At 42.0% G+C, this 19159-nt stretch overlaps 1 long non-coding RNA gene across 2 annotated transcripts in view; it reads left to right on the top strand.

The window, feature by feature from the left end:
* LOC122967138 overlaps window positions 1-17808 on the top strand; it is a 93361-nt gene extending 75553 nt beyond the window's left edge. The window contains exons 5-6 of one of the 2 annotated variants that reach the window (XR_006398549.1): window positions 13597-13723; window positions 13817-15299. This is a non-coding gene — a long non-coding RNA (uncharacterized LOC122967138). Of the gene's footprint in view, window positions 1-13596; window positions 13724-13816; window positions 15300-16997 lie in introns of those variants that run through there. The other variant, XR_006398560.1, reaches the window with a different exon arrangement.
* The last annotated feature ends 1351 nt before the right edge of the window (window positions 17809-19159 follow it).

The raw sequence follows: 19159 nt of genomic DNA, 5'->3' as shown, positions 1-19159 counted from the left end.
TAAGGGATATGTTTTATTATAGTGTTGCTGATAGGTTCGACAGACAACCCTCATTAGACCAATCATTTGAGTTGCAGGTCACATGAGAATAAGTCTTTTTTTTTTTTCTTTCTCTTTTTCTAGTGGGGTTGTCATATTGCTTTTAGAAAGCATTGTCTTTTTCCTTTGGTCATTTGTTATATATATTTTGCCATGTTTTAGACTAACTAAAGAAATTTCAAAAATAATACCAGGTGACAGTAATAGAATAAAATGACACCTGGGACATCATGTTTCTTACACTTTTTCAATAATACTCTTTATAAGGCTATAGCTAAGGCTTGTGTGTGTGTGTGTGTGTGTGTGTGTGTGTGTGTGTATTTCTGTGAGACACAAACACAGTCATCAGTGTTCCCTTCAAAGGACATACATCTGCACTCATGTCAGTCAAGAGTACAGTAAAGATATACACGCATACCACATTTAAAAGATGGTTCACTTTGCCTATTGATTGTTAGGGTCACACTGGCATTACAAATAGTCTTATCGTCGTGTCATATTTTAATAAAACAACCTGCCTTTTACACATACTGTACATGTCAAATCTTTTTGTCACCATCTTCACCCTAATGTACTCTTGTTGAAGAGTGTGATAAACCATATAATATTTGGTCTCCCTCACTGTTAGTAGCGCAATGCAAGCATTCCATCTCTTTTGGGGATAGAAAGCCTAAGGCTGCATCCTGTTTTGGCAGCTGTAAAGATAGAAGTGCCTCTTCTCCACTCTTCTGGCACTTTGCCTTCTGGGGGAAGAAGCTAGGGGACAGGTGGGGATGGACTGGCCCATGCCAGCTGACCTGTCAGCTTTAGACCCTGTGTGTTTGAATAAAAGGAGGGAGGTGAAGGGGGGTTTGGTGAGGGAATGATGGGGCCTGGTAGGGTATGCATGCAACGTCTGTTGTACGTGTGTGTGTGTGTGTGTTTGAGAGAGAGAGAGAGAGAGAGAGAGAGAGGAAAAGAGATGGAGGAGCAGGGGATGACAAGAGAGGGAGACAGAACAGGACGGTACTGCCGATGGAGATGGGATATGACAGTTCTCCCTGGGATTGTGTGATTAATTGGGATCAGGTCGCCTCTTCAATGTCTGGACAGTAATGCTATGCAGTCTCATATGGCTATTTACATACAGTGGGCTCCCTGGGCTTCACACGCACACGCGCGCACACACACACGTGAGCTGGGGAAACAAAACACACACTCCTCTGTGTGGAATACTGTCATTATTTTTAGCTCAGATACTAGTCCAAGTTGTTGTAGTAGCAGCAGTGGAGCTTGTTGGTTTCCATGTTGTATTCAGATACAACTTTTTTTCTTGTTTTTCTTTTTCATATTTTCCTTGTGCTGGAACAAATATATGTACTTGACAAGAGCTCCTACTAAGAAAGTGGTTGTCGGTGCTGAAGTTCCTATGTTACCTTTTGCAAACTCTGTCTCAAAGCACCAGCCCTTCTTTCAGAACAGGGGATAAGATAGGAACCAAATGGAAAGCGCAGATACTAAGAAGACACATGGCACTGAATAATTTATGGCCCAGCAAAATAGAGACAGCCACTTGAAGTCCTGAGTAAGTAGGAGATATAGACAGTGGTGACATATCAAGCCACAATAAAGACACAGGGAACAGTGGAGAAGGCAGGGGGAAAACGTTCTGTGAATTTCTTGAGTTAAGAGTTTGTTTTGGTTTCCCTGCACTAGCTGCCTCTCTGTTTGAAAGTTGCATTGCTCTGCCTTGTTTACCAAGTCCTCTTGCTGCTCGCTCTGTCACACCGGGGATAGTACCCAGGTGAGCGCTGCTACACAAGGAAGAGAGAAGCCAGTGGCCCTTTGATTCCGGGCCGCTGGTTCCCTCAGATTAGCTATTCTCTCTGTACCCAGACGAATCCACTGGCATAGCAGCCAGTGTAACGGAGGAAGACACTTCCATCCCAATCGGGTGGCAGTGGGATGATGGCTGGCTGGCTGGCTGGCTGACTTGCAGTCTTGCTGGCTGACGGGCTGCCAGGTTGGGTGCTGGCTGCTCGCAAGCTAGGTGGGTATGACATTTAAGACTTGGCCCCTGGTGGGCACTGAGACAGACACCCCAGACGGCCGTTGGAGCTTCCAGGCCCCTGCAGTCTCTCCCCATTATACCTCAGCAGCACTGATGATGGCAGGTCACGGTGGAGAAGCTGTCCTCATGCCGCCCGTCACATCCCCGCCACTTTCATCCCTGTGCTCACTTCAAAAGTGACATCTGTCATCACTAAGAAGCTCGGAAGCGCCGTGTTCCTGCGATGTGCTCCTTTGATGGTGATTTGGCCCCAGGCGTTTGTCATACATAACTTAGGTGGAGAACAATGTGAAATCAGACTTGGATTTTAAAAGAGAAAAAGAGTCTAAGTACACTACAGGCGGGTAAAATCAAAATTGCTCTAACCACTGGAGGGAGCGAATCAAAGTGCTGCGTGAGCCGGTAGAAGAATTATTCGTTGCTCATATCACAGTCTTGTCAGTTTTCCTCTTGTTCGCCTCGTTACTGTGTCCCCATCTGTGGAATATAGCAGCTGCCAATGGCAAGCGATCAGCTTAGCCTGGTGACATAACTATGTGCCATTCGGAGAACTTTCTGATTGTAGGCTTTTGGTCTGAACCCACAGCATACTTGAAGCGCACGACTGCAACCAACAACACTATTATCAACAACAACAATGCAGCTTGTCAACAGGGTTCATGAGGTACAGGCTGTAGTCAGACATACCGCAACTTTAGTGTAAAGTGTATCCGTCTGGGTTAAGTGCAAGTGTGTGTTGCATGCCTGTGGAATGTGGATTTTAGTGTATGTGTGAGAGAGAAAGAATGGTTGGGTGTGTTTAAGTCAACGTTTGTGAGTAGCTGTGCAAATGTGCGTTGCAGCAGTGTAGCTGTGTTCATGGGTGTGCAGCACAAAGAGTTAGAAGTGTGTACATGTGGCTATTTGTAAAGCTGAGATATGATGACCCTGACAATACTTTTCACCAGGGCTGTCAAAAACACGCCTCTCTTAACTGACCTTGTTTTGGCGTCTGTGATACTTGACCCCCCATCTTCAGCAATGTCCAGATCCACTTCTGTGCTCTTCATATCTGTCTATGTAACCTTTAGACCTAACTTCTCTCACTGTCTTTCTCAACCTCTATCTCTCATTATACTTCTCTTGTCTTTTGTCTCTGTCTTTCTCTTTCTCGTTGTCTTTCCCTCCTTCGTTCCCCCCTCACTCTGGGGTTAACCCAGAGTTCAGCCATCCCTCTTTCTCACCTCTCTGTGACTGACAGGCCTATCTTCCAGATGGCTGCCAGATTGCCAAGCTTCTTGTCAGTTCATATTAAGCTTTGTTTGATTAATGCATAATTTAAATGCCTGTTAAGTTCTCTTCCACAAATATATATGTATCCAATTAGCGCTGTTAGGCTGTTTCATCACCACCTAACTATTTAGAGTTTTTTTTCTTTTTTTTCTGCATTATTTTTTTTCTGCATAGCTTCAGTTAGGGTAAAACCCTGATGCTCTACCTTTCTCATCTCTACATAATCTGTCAGTGACATTGACATGAAACAGGATAATTAAACTTGTTTACCTCTCAATTTCAGATACATACATGCATATTTGGAGGAGACTAAACATTGTCTGCGCGCATGTGTGTGTATGTATGTATTTATGTGTTGCTTCGTGTGAGTGTGTGCCAAGCCACAAATTTGAACAAAACATAATTTGAGCAAAACAAGAGGCAGACCTGGAGCTTGCTCACACAGTTTTGTTTGATTTTTCTTGAGTGAATGAGCCTTTGAGGCTAGGATATTCTTAATACAGCTCAACAAACAGATAGGACATTGTACAAAAAGTGTGTTATTTCTTCTGCCAACCAAAATAGAGCTAGTATTTTGTTAGCAACAGGTGGGTGTAGGTAACCTCTCTGAAATCACACAAACTCCTTTTTCGTATTTTGCTTGTCTTTCCACTTTGATTCAGCATTCTTAAACCAGCTGACATTTGATCACAAAGGAAAAAAAAAGTTTTATTCAGGTTAGGCAGCAGATATTTGTTCCATTTCTAGTTTTTAATTGGAGAGATATTACCGATGTCAAACCACAACTTTAACCAGATCCACTGCTAAAATTTTGTGTAACCAGTACAAGACAGAAATCACCAAACCAAACTGTTCAGTTATGATTAATTATTCTACACAGTTGTAATGCAGTGTTAAAAATGCCACTTCAAAAATAAGTTAAAAAAAAAACTATGAATACAAGGTGCTTGTAATAAGGAAAAAAATCTGTCAATGGAATAAGTGAACATTCGCTTGTTGAGCTTTCTTGAAATAAGATGTAATACTTAGGCCTTTCAAGATAAAAGAGACCTTGAGTTAACTCATTTTCAGCTATATTTTAATAGTATTAGGAAGTGTTGTATCATAAGCCTGTAATTCTCAAAAGTAATATATTATCCCTTAAAAGTGGCTTTTGGTTTTTTACCATTCATGTCATCTTCTTAATTTCAAATGTATTTAACTTATTGGAAGTTCTGTAATAGTGACGATGTTTTAGACTTAAGACCATCACCCACACGAAATAAGATTAGAAAGTGATTTAAGATAAAATATGTCTTGAAGTTAGCTGGAAATACTCATATTGATACAATATTGATATTGTTATTAATATTGATACATACAATCAAATATAACTTTACAAAGCAAAAATCTGACAAAAGGTTCGGTACTGAGAAAGTTACAGCTGAAGTTGCTGCTTTTTAATGTCCCCAATGTATTTCCTGTTCAAATATGTCCAAAGCCTTCCAAAACACTGAAAACTTATGTTTTCAAAATCACTAGGCTTAAAGAATATCAAAATGCGTCTGTGTATCTGCTGTAGAAAACTGACTTGCTAAGCACGCTGTATTTGAATTTATGGGAATGTATCCAGATTTGTTGGGCTAGCTACAGCTAGGCTAGTCTTGCTAGATCTTGTTAGGTCTATAAAACCTGCTACTAACCATGGAATGCATCCATTTTTTATTATAACAATGAGAGTTACACACATCTTACCAGTGAAAATCTTGTTTCCAAAAACAAATATTTTGGTTGTCTTTGAAGGCTCAGAACATATAACACAAACTCACTCAGGACAGACTCACATTTCTCTGTTCCTCTGTTTAGCATCATCAGGTTAGGCTAACCAATTGTTGCTAGCTTTGGGGCTAACCTCTTTCACTTTTCCAGGAGTTGGGGAAACAACAGACATGACTTTTCTCTGTCTTGACAAGCTGCAGTATTTATTAACTTACACACTGTAGCCTGCACTGTACATTTACTGCTAGACTGACAACAAACATTTTCCTCTGCTCCGCTCGCATTCACTGTCACTTTTCTGTCGCGCACACTTGCTCAAACACACACTTGCTAAGCACACACATTATGTTCTGACCTATTCCTTAAAGCAGCTACGCTACCAAGAGTTTCCCAGGCAACGACACAGAGGTTGCCTCATGTTTTGGAACAGTGCTGCACAAAGGCTCCCAAATGCCAATGATTTCTGGATGAATGGATATTTGGTGTTATTTTTGGCATTATAAAAAAAAGATTTTTTTTGGCCCGGCGGGGGTTCTTGTTGGCCTGGTGGCCTGCCAAGCCTGTACAATTATAGGGGAAACACTGTATTACTGTAACAGTTTAGTTGTGTTGCAGTGGAAACTACTACTGAAATAGTTTAGTTGTGCTGCAGTGGAAACTATTACTGAAACAGTTTAGTTGCTACAGTGGAAAAAGAAAACAACTTTTCTGTTTCTTGCAAGGAATCAGGACACCTGCTGGCAGCTGTTTTATGCTGATTTATGGTTTAACTGTATATAAAGTAGTTGAAACTAGCTCCACCTCCAGCAGCTACAACAGTAACATGCTGCTTACACACTGATGCTTCAGTATTAATGATCTAATGACATCATATATAATAATATATCAGTCAGAGGGACCAAACCATTACTTTACTTTCATACTTTTTAACTACATTTTTCTTTCTCAGAACTGGTTCTTATGACGTGCTGTCTGACCTCGTCAGAAATCAAATGTGTTGGGGACCAACTCCAGTTCTATGCCAGTGCCTTTGGTCAGGAGCACTGACAGGAGAATTAACCTAACCTACATGTTTTTGATGGTGGGAGGAAACTGGAACATCCGGAGGAAACCCATGCAAACATGGGGAAAACATGTAAACTCCACACAGAAAGGCCCCGCCCCAGCCGGGAATTGAACCCAGGACCTTCTTGCTGTGAGGCAACAGTGCTAGCCACTGAGCCACCGTGCTAAACTATTTTGACAGTTATTTTGTGGGTCACGGAGCATACTGGACCATACATCCTGTTTCGAACGGTCCGGGACAAATACACGTTACACCCCTACTTGAATCAAATTAATCTGGGTCACTTGGCTGACCAAGACTGCGCCTCTTTGAATGTCTCACATCTTGAGTGGTCTTCTGGGGGGATTGGACAATGGAGCTCTGTGAGCGTCAACAGCAGCAGCAGAGTCCTGGCACAAAGTAGTGGACGTCTGTCCTCCCTCCTGCTCTCTGCTGTAAACACACATAGCTGTTAGCGAGCAGCTGCTCTTATGTCTTCCTGGGTCTCGGCGCTTGTTTTCGGCAGAAAGTCTCCTGCTCTCTGCCTGCTCAGCCTGCTTTCGGTGTGTCTCTCTCCGGATGGCAAGTGGGTTGCTCAGGTTCTGGTTCTAAGTGGCGGTCATCCACTGCTTACCCCCACATTTAAAAGTTATGAACTCATTTTCAGTAGCTTAGCTGGCTGTAATGTGTCGCTTGCTGCAGTTGGTCGAAACCTGGTAGGAACCAGGATGATTTGGCGTTGTTTCATATGCTACATTTTTGTGGCATTGACTGAAAAAACTATTGAGTTACATTAACTTTATGCACAGTCACAGCCCTGACTTTAGTGTGATGTCTGGCATTGATGGCTGTCCAAGTACGTACAGAGTGTATAACTCCTATTACTGTCACATAAAGTGTATGTGCATCATCTTCTCTAAGTCGAAGGGGGCCGAGGAGTTAAACTTGTTACTTAAGACCATTAACCAATTCTGTGTTCTTCTACACATCCAAGGTCACATACAGTCCAGGTTCATACAGTGAAATTGTTTGGAGTAAAGCAGCCGTCCTCCTGATAAATCCTGAGCTCTATCAGAGCTGTCTAAAAAAAAATATTTCAGAAACTACAACTTGAAACTCTCCAGAAAAAGAATTAGTCTGTTCTATCAAGTTGATAAATGCAGTTTTTAGTAGTCAGGCTGCTGGAGACCATTGTAACTGGCATATGTCAACCGGGCCCATGAGCCGCGTGTCTCACACCTGGTTCTTTTCTCTCCACTATCTTGATGCGCAGGGTCTATTTTTGCCAATTGTCTCGCATACGACAGAAAGAAGAAAAAAATTTCAACAACACAAATGGGCTTACAGGTTGGAAGCTGCAGCACTTCCAGCACCCTGCAGCGCCCCCCTTAGTCCCACAGCTATGGGTGAACCCGCATAAGACTGACTGTGAAAAAAGGAGTAAGTGGCCGGGCTGACTTCGTTGTGGGCTGATGAGTCTGGTGGACTCAGTCAATGGAGGCGGTGGAGTCTCTTCTTCCTCAACCTTTTTGTTGAGGAATCATTGTAGCTTTGTGCGTTAACGCTACATCACCTGAAAAGCCAGCTAGTTGGATGAAGGCAGCTCAGGAAGGTCTGCATGTCAGAACCAGAGCAACTAATTACATTCTGGAGACTTGCTACAATTTATTTCAACAGTTCTGCTTTAATCAGAGGACACATGTCAAGTCAACAATAAATCAAGTTTATATTTATTTATTTCCTTTTATATATTTTTTATATTTATTGTTACAAAATGTATTTTGATCAGACTTGGCTGGGTGTGCCAGTGAGTAATGACGGTGGGCTAGTGCCGCCCAGGTTCATTATTGGCTACGCGCCTGGTTACTCCCATGAAAAATCACATATCAATTAAAACTTCACTCTCTGTTAATGACTCCCTCAGGATCATTTGTGCACACCAATCCTTTCCCTGTACCTCTTTTCAAAAAACAGGGTAAACAGGCACAGTGACTTAAGCCTGGAGCTCAGCATTTTTAATTACGATACATGTTAGGATGTGGCTGTGAAAAGCAACACGATGTGATGAAGATTGTTGAGGTTAAATTTTAGCATGTAAAAGAGTGTTATTTTAAAAATCCTAATTTATTGTATCTGTGGATCATTACCGGGATCCACAAGTACGTTGCAATATGAAGATCAGATAATTGTTTTGTTCCCAGATTGTCAGCAATTATTTGGCATGTAAAACAGTAAAATCTAGCTGAATTAAACTTATAGATATTTCAGAAATTAAAATAAAAATGCATTGTGCGTAATACTAGAGCACATTCTAAATACTACTTGTATTATTTCTGACTATATGGTGGTACTTAACTGCAGATGGTAATATGGATCATTATGACAAAATTATGGACCATCACGCATGGATAACATGGGGACCATAGGATCTTCAACATGTCCAGAAAAGTAAATTCAGCTTAAAAGAGTCATTATCTGTTTGGCAGCATATTTGAGCTGCTGTGCAGTATATTCATATATTGTCTATTCCAATTTGTATGTCAAAGACAACAGTAGATTTCCTCTGAGGAAAACTCTCCTCACAATTTCCAAACTGTCAGGGCGTCATGATGGGGGAGAGCCATGTGTTTAACACACCTGACTATAATGTATGATTATGTATTCTTTCTCATCCCACCCTGAATCCAAATGTGCCGCAGGTGTGCCAGGCACGCCAGGGCACGAAATTACCAAAAGTGTGTTGGCATAGCCATCAACACACTGGGCATGGCACACTTGACTGTGATCTGCACCACGTTTCAGTGTTCATGAAAATAGAGCCCAAAGTATTTGATCACTCATCTGACCATTACATATTTATGTAACGTGGCCTCTACAGAAAACAACTGTAGCCTATGGTTCAATCATTGGTTGTATTTGAACTGCAGCAACTTAACATAGCTAATTCCTGTCTGTTGTTTGAGTATGAGTGTGCTCTTGTGTCTCTGTATTTACAGTTTCTGTGTGTGTTTTTGCTTATCACTGAGGTTTGTGTTAGAGTTTTGTAGTTTTATACAATAAGCCTCGCCGTGTTTTGTGCTTGATGCTCTCCTGACTCACACCCACCATCGTGTTATTCATTTGTTTTAATGCATTCAATCGAGGTGTAACAGAAGCTAGAGATACAGGGCTGACACTATCAGAGCTGTACACACAGAACACTTCCACACATCAGAGAGACAGATAGATACTTCTGTCTAGTCGCATGTCTGCCTGTTGGCCCATCTTTTTATCTGGCTGTCAATCCATGTGACATGACTTTTTTTCCACCAAAATAATTGCATTTATGTACTGCAGTTTCTTTTTACTTATTGGCCAACGTACACCGATATGGTATATCTGCAATATCTTATTATTGGCTGATGTATCGACGTGGCTCTACTCTGCATCAGCAATTAAAGTTGAGTGATCCTCAACCTGAAACTACTAATCAGCCAGCTGTGAAAGACTGCAGCAGCAGCACTGGGTGATTCAGATTATGCAGAAATATTTGTGGATGAATAAAAACAATTAAAAAAAAAAAAAAAAAAGTGAGCAATGCATTGACAGAGTGGGTAGGTGAGTATCCAGGTGACGGTAACAAAGTGATGGTGAGGGGACCAAAGCTTGGCCAACCTAGACACAATGCCCCTGGGCTTGACAGCACACTGGTGTCTAGTCAGAGCAGGACAGCCTGCAGGTAGTAAGGGGGAACAAAACAGTTCCTGAACCATCGCACAGACACATCTACACTGACACTCTTTTTTCTCTCCTTTAGACACTCTCATACAATACAGTATGTTCCTAACATACTGTCCCCTCTCATACACGGGTGCTCATGCGAGTTGGATGCATGGTAGTCTTAAGCCTTATGTGTCTGTAAAATGATGGTTATCCATACTGTAACCATCCACACAGTCATTTAAATGGGATAAAATATCTCCTTAATCAATCTTTGAATGTACAGACATGTGGGTATTGTTGACATGTACAACATTTTACAGCTACAAACACAGCATAATAATAATAATAATTGGCTTTTTTGATTTTTCATTTGTCCACTTAATGTCAGTACAGGCCAATATTATTGGCCTTGAGTAGAAGAGTTCAAAGACTTTAAGTAGTGCCTCAATTGTTATAAAGAAATAAAAAACAGTAATGTTTACCAAGGGTTTTGCACAGTACTGGTTTTAAGGACATTTTAGGGGCCTTTTAACAGGAAGTAAAAGAAGCTGAAATCTTTAATGACACAGCAGCTCTCGGTCCATAAATAATACTGACATGGCCAACTCAGATGGGATTAAATTCACAACGCGGTGGTAAAAGTTACACTACACCCCACATCTCTTTGTAAAACCTTTCGGTCTGAATAGGGCTTTAGTTGATCTGGTACTCAATTGTAACTCTACTTGCTACCCCAGTATAATCACCATGAATCAAGACTGCAAGTCATGCCAAAACTAATTTTGTGTGTTATATAATTATATAATGACAGACCTATAATACCCTATCAGTTTTCTGCAGCTGAAAAATAAACACAGTTATGCTACATGTGGTGGCTGAATGTAAATGTCACATTCCCAAGTACTAGCTCATCAAGTTCAGCGCCGGTACATGAGGGAGGCGGGGGCCCACTTCAACCATCCTGCCAAGCGCTGATGAAAGCAACGCCTCGATGGCACAAGCTGCAACTTTCATTTGTTTAGCAAGAGCACTGACAGATCTATCAGTCATAAATATCCTGGAGAGAGTGATGGAGGAAGGAGGAAAGGGGAAGAAATGAGGGAATAACAGAGAGGGGGGAGAGTGGGACCTTCAGACATTTATAGTTTTGTGCTTTGAGTGTGTGTGTGTGTGTGTGTGTGTGTGTGTGTGTGTGTGTTTTCCTCTTCATTAAAAAAAGCACTGCTGCTTGTCAGTGCCTGAATCCGTCACTGCATCCTCCGGTAGCTGTCATTGAGATGTGGCCTTAAGAATGTGTTGCACATCCATCCTCTCTCGTCACAATTGTCATATATGATGTGTTTGTACACATGCAGCATATACACACATACATGTGAGACAACCCCCCCTCCTTACACACACACACACACACACACACGCAGAGCAGAGTGCTACGGTCTCACTTGTACACACATAGAGCAACATATAAATCAGTGATAGAAACACAAAAACATTATTTTTTGCTAATCATCAACACCGTGTTTAATCCACTCAGAGCTTTAGTCTTGCATTATGTGGACAGAGCCATGCCTGCAGTTGAGCACAAGTAGCATTGTTGTAGGTGTATCATAGCCCTCTTAGCTGTGGACAAGTTTACACTGATTGTTTCATGTATCTAGGCCTGGGCTCCTGACGCCTGCAACGCTTTTGAACCTGGCCTTTTGTGTCCTCCAACAGAGCTTTTGTTCTAGATGAAACAGACTATGTATGGTCAGCACTGAGCTCCTGTACAACCAAGTGTCCGCTCCACCACATGCACATGTGCACACACGCATTTGTGGAGATGAAGGCAGCCATACACAAACATCCCGTGTATAGGCAAGTTGGCATGTAGACCCATAGTCATGTAGAACATGTAAACCCACATATTTATGGAGTGTGTGCGTATGTGAGTGTGTGTGTGGGTGGACAGGGGCATCTGTTTTTTCTCAGCAGTACAACATCCTACAAGAGCAATCTCAATTACAAGAAAGATTTCAGCATTAAAGTTTCATCTTACTGTAACACTGTGGCCTCCTCCCGGCACATCAGAGCACTGCTGTTTTCTTTTTAACAACACCACCATGTTTGCTGTCTCTGAAGGATTAAGTTTACTTTTACTTAAAAAGAAATTTAAAGTAGGGAGGAACTTGCTGAATATATACCATATGCAGTAGTCCACACAAACAACCAGGCTTATACGTAATGTTATTACTGAAATCCTCTGTTTGCAGTGATAGACAAAGAAAGCTACATTCCAATTTACATTTTGTGTATTTTACTGAGTCTCTCATCCAGAGCGACTTAAAATGAGTGCAACGGTAGACTGAGTTTTAATCTGTGTATGCAAACAATAGTAAAGTGTGTAAGGGTCAAAAACACAGCACCCAGACATCAGATTTGCAAGACAATAAAGTAAAGCCTTATAAGTTTTCAGAGGAAAACAAGATTCATATGAAAAATATCTGATTGCAATGATAAAGTGTAATTCTTTTGAAAGTAGTTGAAGAGTATCCTGACATCCTTATGACATTGACATTAGTGCAGGCTTTTCTTGAAGAGTCTAAAAAGCTTAGTGTGTCATGAGCATACGCACACACACACATATATATATATATGTATATGTGTGTGTGTGTATATATATCTATATTATATGCAGATTATATAGATGTTTGTATTTCGAAATACATAAGTCTGGTGACTAATACTGTAGTCTGTGTCTCATATTTTGTGAAATAATAAAATAGAATTCTGTATAAATAACTATCTGAGTGCATATTCACAAAAGGAAAATTTTACTGCCATGTTTCTGAAACATTTAATTCACCTGTTTTTAATATATCGAATCAGGAAATCATGGAAACAGAATCAAAGCCCTCTGAAACGTTAGACACAGTTTGAAAATAAGCGTGTATGTTGGCCTAAAAATCTGTTTCTTAAAAGCTTCATGCGCAACACTGACAGTGCAGGGCTTTGGTTGTTTTCTTTTTCAGATTTGCCAGAATCTTGGTCGCGCTTGTTCTGATGGTAATGCAACAAAAGCTCGTACCAGAAGTCTTTGTGTTTGGATGTGTTCGAAATAAAGCGGAAAAAAAGGGGGACAGCAATATTCTCTCCTCAAATACGAGGGGTGGTGCATGAAAAAGTAAATGAGCATCCTAATATCGGGGCCTCTTAATTTTTCAGCAGACGTGATGAAGTGAGTTTCGACTGATGTTTCCTGAAAGTGGCAACACGTGTCCCTCTTACCCGGCTGGTGCAGTCCTCTCGTCTACAGATGTGTCGCTTGATGTACCCATCGAATGGCACACTGCCACTTAATAAAATATCACTACTGCTTTGACAGGGAAGCCTTAATTGAGTCCCTTGTCAGTTTTATCAAACTGTGTGTTATCGTCGTTTGAAACTTTTTTCCTCTCTTTCCCCCTCAGTCTCTTATGGAATATGCTAGCAGTTGAATCTTCTGTAACCAAGAGAGACGGGGGGCAGGGTTTAGGAAAAGAAAAAAAAAAAGTGAAAGAGAACAACACTGAGATCGGAAGAGAAATACAGAACAAGAGTCAAAGTGAGAGAAGGAGAACCAGAAAGAGAGAGAGAGAGACGGAGAAATAGCCAAGAGAGACAGTACTGAGAAAGAGCCTTCAGAGGCTATCTTGTCATTGGATTCATAATTCAGGTTCATGATTTTAATTTCCCTCTGTTCTTATCAAAGGCCGGTGGAGCAGCAAGGGGAAGGCTGATAGTTAGCTGGATAACTGCATACTGTATGAGATGAGCTGCAGTGCTCCGTCACAATGCCTGGACGACATAATGGATGGAAATATGCCGGAAAGAACAGGGTATCTAGTCACTCGCAGTTCAACCAGCAAAAGCCCACAAGCATGCATTGTTTACAAAAACCCTTTTTTGACATTGTTTCCCTTTTTCCTCAGAAGCCGTTAGCAATCCCTCGCCGCCCAAAGTAAATTCAATCACACTCACAGAGAAAGACAATATGCTTGTGTAAAGCCCCACGAATATACGGCAGATGAATAATGAATTTTGTCTGTGTTTGGATGAAGTGTTTTGATTTGCTAACATTCTCTTGTATGTCTATAATAAAAATCCTGTTCTATCAAAGTGTATGTGTTTACTGCAATGTCGGTACGCTGTCACAATCTGAAACAGCCACTAGGCCAATGTTTCACGCTGGTAGGCAGCTTTTGAATGCGTATAAGAGTTTGGTTATGGCAGTTTAAGGGTCCATAAAGACTTCAAACAGGTACAAAGTAAATACGTTCACTGTACACCACCATCATTGTGTTGTGTGTGTATTGTTCAAACTAGAGGGCACTGCAGCAGCCCCCACTGAGATGCGTGCTCCCACCATTCCCCTTACCTATAAGGCGTAACTCCGGTCTGCACACTTGCACAAACGCGCACACGCACTATCGAAGATGTTTTGATGTCAGTTTCTTCTTCTATTTTTCCTTTTTCCCTCATCCCAATATATATCTCACTCTGATATTCTCCCTCTCCTCTCCCCTTGTCTTTCTTTTGTCTCCTCCTCTCTCTCTCTCAGCCTCTCCCTTTCTCTCTATCTGTATTTCTTTGGCTTTGGTGGTTACAGGGCTCAGTGATGCCACTGTACTTCTCAGTGAGCCATTTGATCATTAATTTATCACAGTTCCAGCAGTTTGTTTGACAGGTGCAAGTGCTTTCATCTTACTAGTGCTAGGCATTGCCGAATGAACAAGGTAACCCAGACCTATATGTTGAGTAAGCAGGTGAGCTTGGAGTTGAACCAACTAGTGGGTCTGTCCGCAGAATGAGCAAGTGTGCCAGCATGGGCCTACTTGTTAACTGGACAAGTGAGATAGCCTGTAAATAGAGTCAAATTGTGAGGGGGGCGTCCTGTAAGTGCTGGTTTCTCGCTCACTCCCTGTCAGACCCCTTAGAACCCCTAAATGTCTCCAATTCATTACTGGGATTAGGTGCAGACAGGACATAGAGATATACTCCCACTATTGTAGCATCTGTACTTCCTGAAGAGGCCCTGCTCAACACTCTAGTGACCCATTACAGCAGTTCTAAGTAGGGCCGCTACAGGCCCAGTTGCTCACTGCTACACCCTGGTCCGAATGAACTTCATCACCAAGTACCCAAAGGCGTGGTTGGTGTTTGGTGTTTAAACCAACGCAGAATGTCTAGTGGAGGTGCTGTTGTGCCATTTCAAGGTCCCTAAAGATATTCTCGTCTGCTGATGACTAGTTTTTCATAAAACCTCTACCTGTGGGAAGACTTAAAATTAATAGATTGACATTTTGGGAAATATTCTTATTTGTTTAGCTTAGCGTTAATGCTACAAGCAGGAGAAAACACTTTGCTGTGTTCAAACATCACATAACCCACCTAGCAGCACGTCTAAAAGCTCATTAATGAACATGTTATATCTATGAGGTTGCCAGAGCATAGACGCCAGGTCACTCTGTGCTTTAAGGTGTTATTATATGAAGAATAAAATCTGCATCTTTGCAGTATTAGTTTAATGCTGAGGCTAATTTCAAAGTATGATTGAAAGCCATTGCTTCATTGTTGAATGGCTGGTTGTTGTTAAAGATGGTGAATGCGTGGAGAATGTCAGCATGTCGTCTCTGAATTGACCAACACACCTCTTTTGGGCAGGATTTGGATAATACACCCCCTTGACCCTTCATCGTGTCTTTCTGTCCTCCTACTCTCACTCTCACTCCAGCTGCAGATCATTAAAAATAACCCCTCTCCTCTCCAATATTCAGTATTTCCTCTGCTTTCTTAACTCACCACCAGCTCTATTATTAAAGCATTCTTTTCATTCAGATGCTTTGAATAACATTGTTTATCTATTATTTATGTAAGTATGGTGCGTACTGGATGCTCTGAAAAACCTGGAAGCTTAAGGCCTCAGAGGAGACCAATGTTGGCTCTCCCTTAAGAGCCGTTCACACCTTTCTTCTTCATCCGGTCCTCGAGCTTCAAATCTGTTTGAATTCCTTTCATGCAAAGATTTATCTGCTGGTCAAGAGTGGACCTCATTGCCAGAGCAGTTTGCAATACACTACAGTGTGGGAACGGTTACTGTATAAGAAACCCATACATTTTCCCTCTTTTATTCTTCCTAGTAATTCTCTCGTTCTCCTATGTTTTCTCTCCAACCTCTTTTCCCTGCATCCCCAGAATCAAGGCCTGTTGGGGCATTTTTAAGACAGAGGCTTCCTGAACTATTTTGGTATCAAAGCTTTGAGGCAGCAAGAGGCATGCTCTCTGAAGTTGACATGTAAGGAGAGGAGGGCCTTCCTCTCTCACTGGTTTGTTGGGGGCAGTGGGAGGGGGGGGGGAGTGGGGGCACTCAGTAGCCCTGCCAGGAGCGATCCCTACTGGGGATATGAGCCTCAACCGCTGCCCTTCAAGCCCAGACCTTCCCCAGCCACTAGGGAAGCGTACGTTTCATATGTTTGGTGCCCGGTTGACTATGTATGATGTTGGGGTTGGTGCGGGTCTTGGTACAAGCATGCATTTATGTGTTTGTGTGTGTTTACATTAAGGATGCAGTACAGTTTTGGTAGTGCTCTTTAGTGTTGTAACACAGTGCAATTGTTTCCCCCTATTTAAAAGTGCTGACAAAAATAAAGCATAATAAAGAAGCTTCATACGTGGGCGGCCCCAAATGGCAGCAAGATGTTAGATGTTATCACTTTTATTTTCTTGGATTTCAAAATCTCAAAACATGCACTGATGTTTTTTAATGTGACTGCGATGAAATACACAGTCTACATTTGTTTTTGTAGAAGACGATGGTTTGGATGTAGTGCTATGAACTCCTAATCAGTAAACAGTTTTGTTTTTGAGTTTAATCTATCACTTCTGTGTGTGAACAAGACAGTAGAAATTAATTTGGGCAAATAGAATGAATTACAGTCTCTCAGATGATTTCATGTGAATTTGGACCCTGTGCAGCTCCATTTTTAGGACGATTAGATGTATTTTTACATAAAAATTTTGCCTGCAGCTTTAATGTGAATTTAACCAGCTCCAGCCCTGCGTGGTAGACTGTTGTCCAGATGACCTCTTCTTTTTTTTTTTTCTCTGAGGAAGTCCAGCCTACAGAGGATCTGACTGTGAATCTGTCTGACCTGGCTAGTCTCTCTACCAACACACTGCACCCTGATTCATCTGCTGCCAACCCCTTCAAGTTATTCATCTGGAAGAAATATGCATTCATCATTGTATTTTTAATCACACCAAATAGATAGACAAAGAGAATGCCTTAGGGAGAGGGGGAGCAATCTACAATTCCCAGAGCTCAGATGGTATTCCTGCCCTGCATCGCCAAACATTCTCCAAATTGACTCTGAATGAATTTATTTTTAATGTGTGGAAGATGCTCTACCACAGAGAATAGAGACGGAGCGTATGTGAGTTTGTGTTCTTGTCTGTCTGCAGTGTAATAACATGCTCCTGTGTGCCTATGAGCCTGTGTGTTTGTGTGTATGTATCAGTAATGCAATTGCACATTGTATGTGCATTTACCTGCCTTTGTATCAGAATGCTAGTGTCTGTGGTTTTTACTTTATGTTCATGTTTTTTGAGATTACAGAGGAAAACATGAATGCAAGATTAGATGGTTACCTAAACGGAGCACTGAACGTTACTTTATGTATTTATTTATTTTTGCTTAATATTATACATTATGATACTAAACTGTTTTCAAAGTTGTCCTTTTCACAAACCCGACACAAAGCTATTGAAGTCTCCATTGCATAATCCTTGTTTGACCCATCTCCTCCCCAATCAAAGCCTGGTATTGTAGTGGAGCTGTTTGGACTAGCCAACCCTGAACAAATGAGCAAGCTCATCCCTCCATTCTCCATTCCATTGTATTCATTAATAAATTAATTTATCAGCTCGTCTTGGTTCCAGCCTAATTGAGTCCCATTGCAGCCTTCTAAGTAGGACACGTACGGATCCGACAAATGGAATGGTATCCGGCCCTCGGTCCTTTGGGCTATGCCTTGGCCCTGTACCCTGGAACACACTGCTTTGTTAGCTGCTCAGTGTGTGTGTGTGTGTCTTTGTGTGTGTGTTTGAGTGTGGATAGATCTGATGCCTCTTTCATCTGCTTTGAGCTATCTGTTGATTATCTCAGCGCATTGCGGTCGTAGTGTGTGTTAGCTGGGACAGATTGGAAGGTGGGGGTTGCTCTGGAAAGATAGGAAGAGAGAGAAGAGCAGAGAAAAGAAGGGGGCTTCCTGTTACCCCATCAGAGATGAGCCCCCACAGTGTTGTGCCTGTGCATAGACACATACACAAATGCACAAGTGTGTGCACACACACCACAAACAGATGTGGGCTCACAGAAAAGGGAGGGTCTTCTATAGCTTAATGCCATTACATTAAATTTTAAATAATGTTATGCAAATCAGAAATGACAGGAGATTATCTCCTTGGGACCTTGAAAGGGATTCGTCAGTTCTTATTCCAATAGCCCTGGAAAATAGCCCAGACGTCCTGAGTGGAGAAATATGGCAGGGCGTGACAGAGCCTGCCGCTGCTGAAAGAGGAGACCGTGAGAAAAGGCCCCAAGTGTTGGCTATTAAAATCAATTTACCCAGGAAGTCAATGAAGAGAAATCCCTTAGTAAAGGCACCTCCCAGGACAGCTCAGGGGTCCTGGAAGAGGAGCACAGGCGAGAATAGAGGATGCGATCACCGCATGCCAAGGTGAAAGTAACACACACGCCAGAGGAAGGAGGAGGAGATAGGGGGAGCCAGGGAGGGTGAGGACTGTCTTTCATGTTTTCCCCTCGTGCCTGTTTTATCTTGACAGCCCTGCCGTATGTGCAAGATAGTTTTAAAGAGCTTGGCCTGACGTGGATGCTTCCTGCCTGCAATGCTGCACACGGTGAAGGAGAAGTTCTTTTGTTGCAAGAGTTGGAAATGGAGGAGAAACAATGTGGTGGTGGAAGGGAGGGATGGAAATCCTGTGATTTGTTGTCCTTCTACCAAGTGTCAGCATGTACTGACATACTGTATTGCACATCATGTTAGGGGATGTAGGGGGGTCCAGTGCTCATCACATGACTCCTCCATTTTCCTCCACCACTGTCAACATCCCTATCCCTCCCCCTTTCCATTCTCTGCAGGCCAGAAGTGCGGCAGCCATGCTCTCACAACAGCCACTCTCAATATTGTGTCAGGGACAGAGCCATCCATTACTGAGCAAACAAAGTCTTGTCTGTCTCCAGTGCTTTGGGCCAA

Source organism: Thunnus albacares, chromosome 1, assembly GCF_914725855.1.
Source record: "Thunnus albacares chromosome 1, fThuAlb1.1, whole genome shotgun sequence".
Lineage (NCBI taxonomy): Eukaryota > Metazoa > Chordata > Actinopteri > Scombriformes > Scombridae > Thunnus > Thunnus albacares.
Note: the sequence above shows the minus strand (reverse complement) of the source record. Positions and strands in the feature narration are given on the sequence as shown.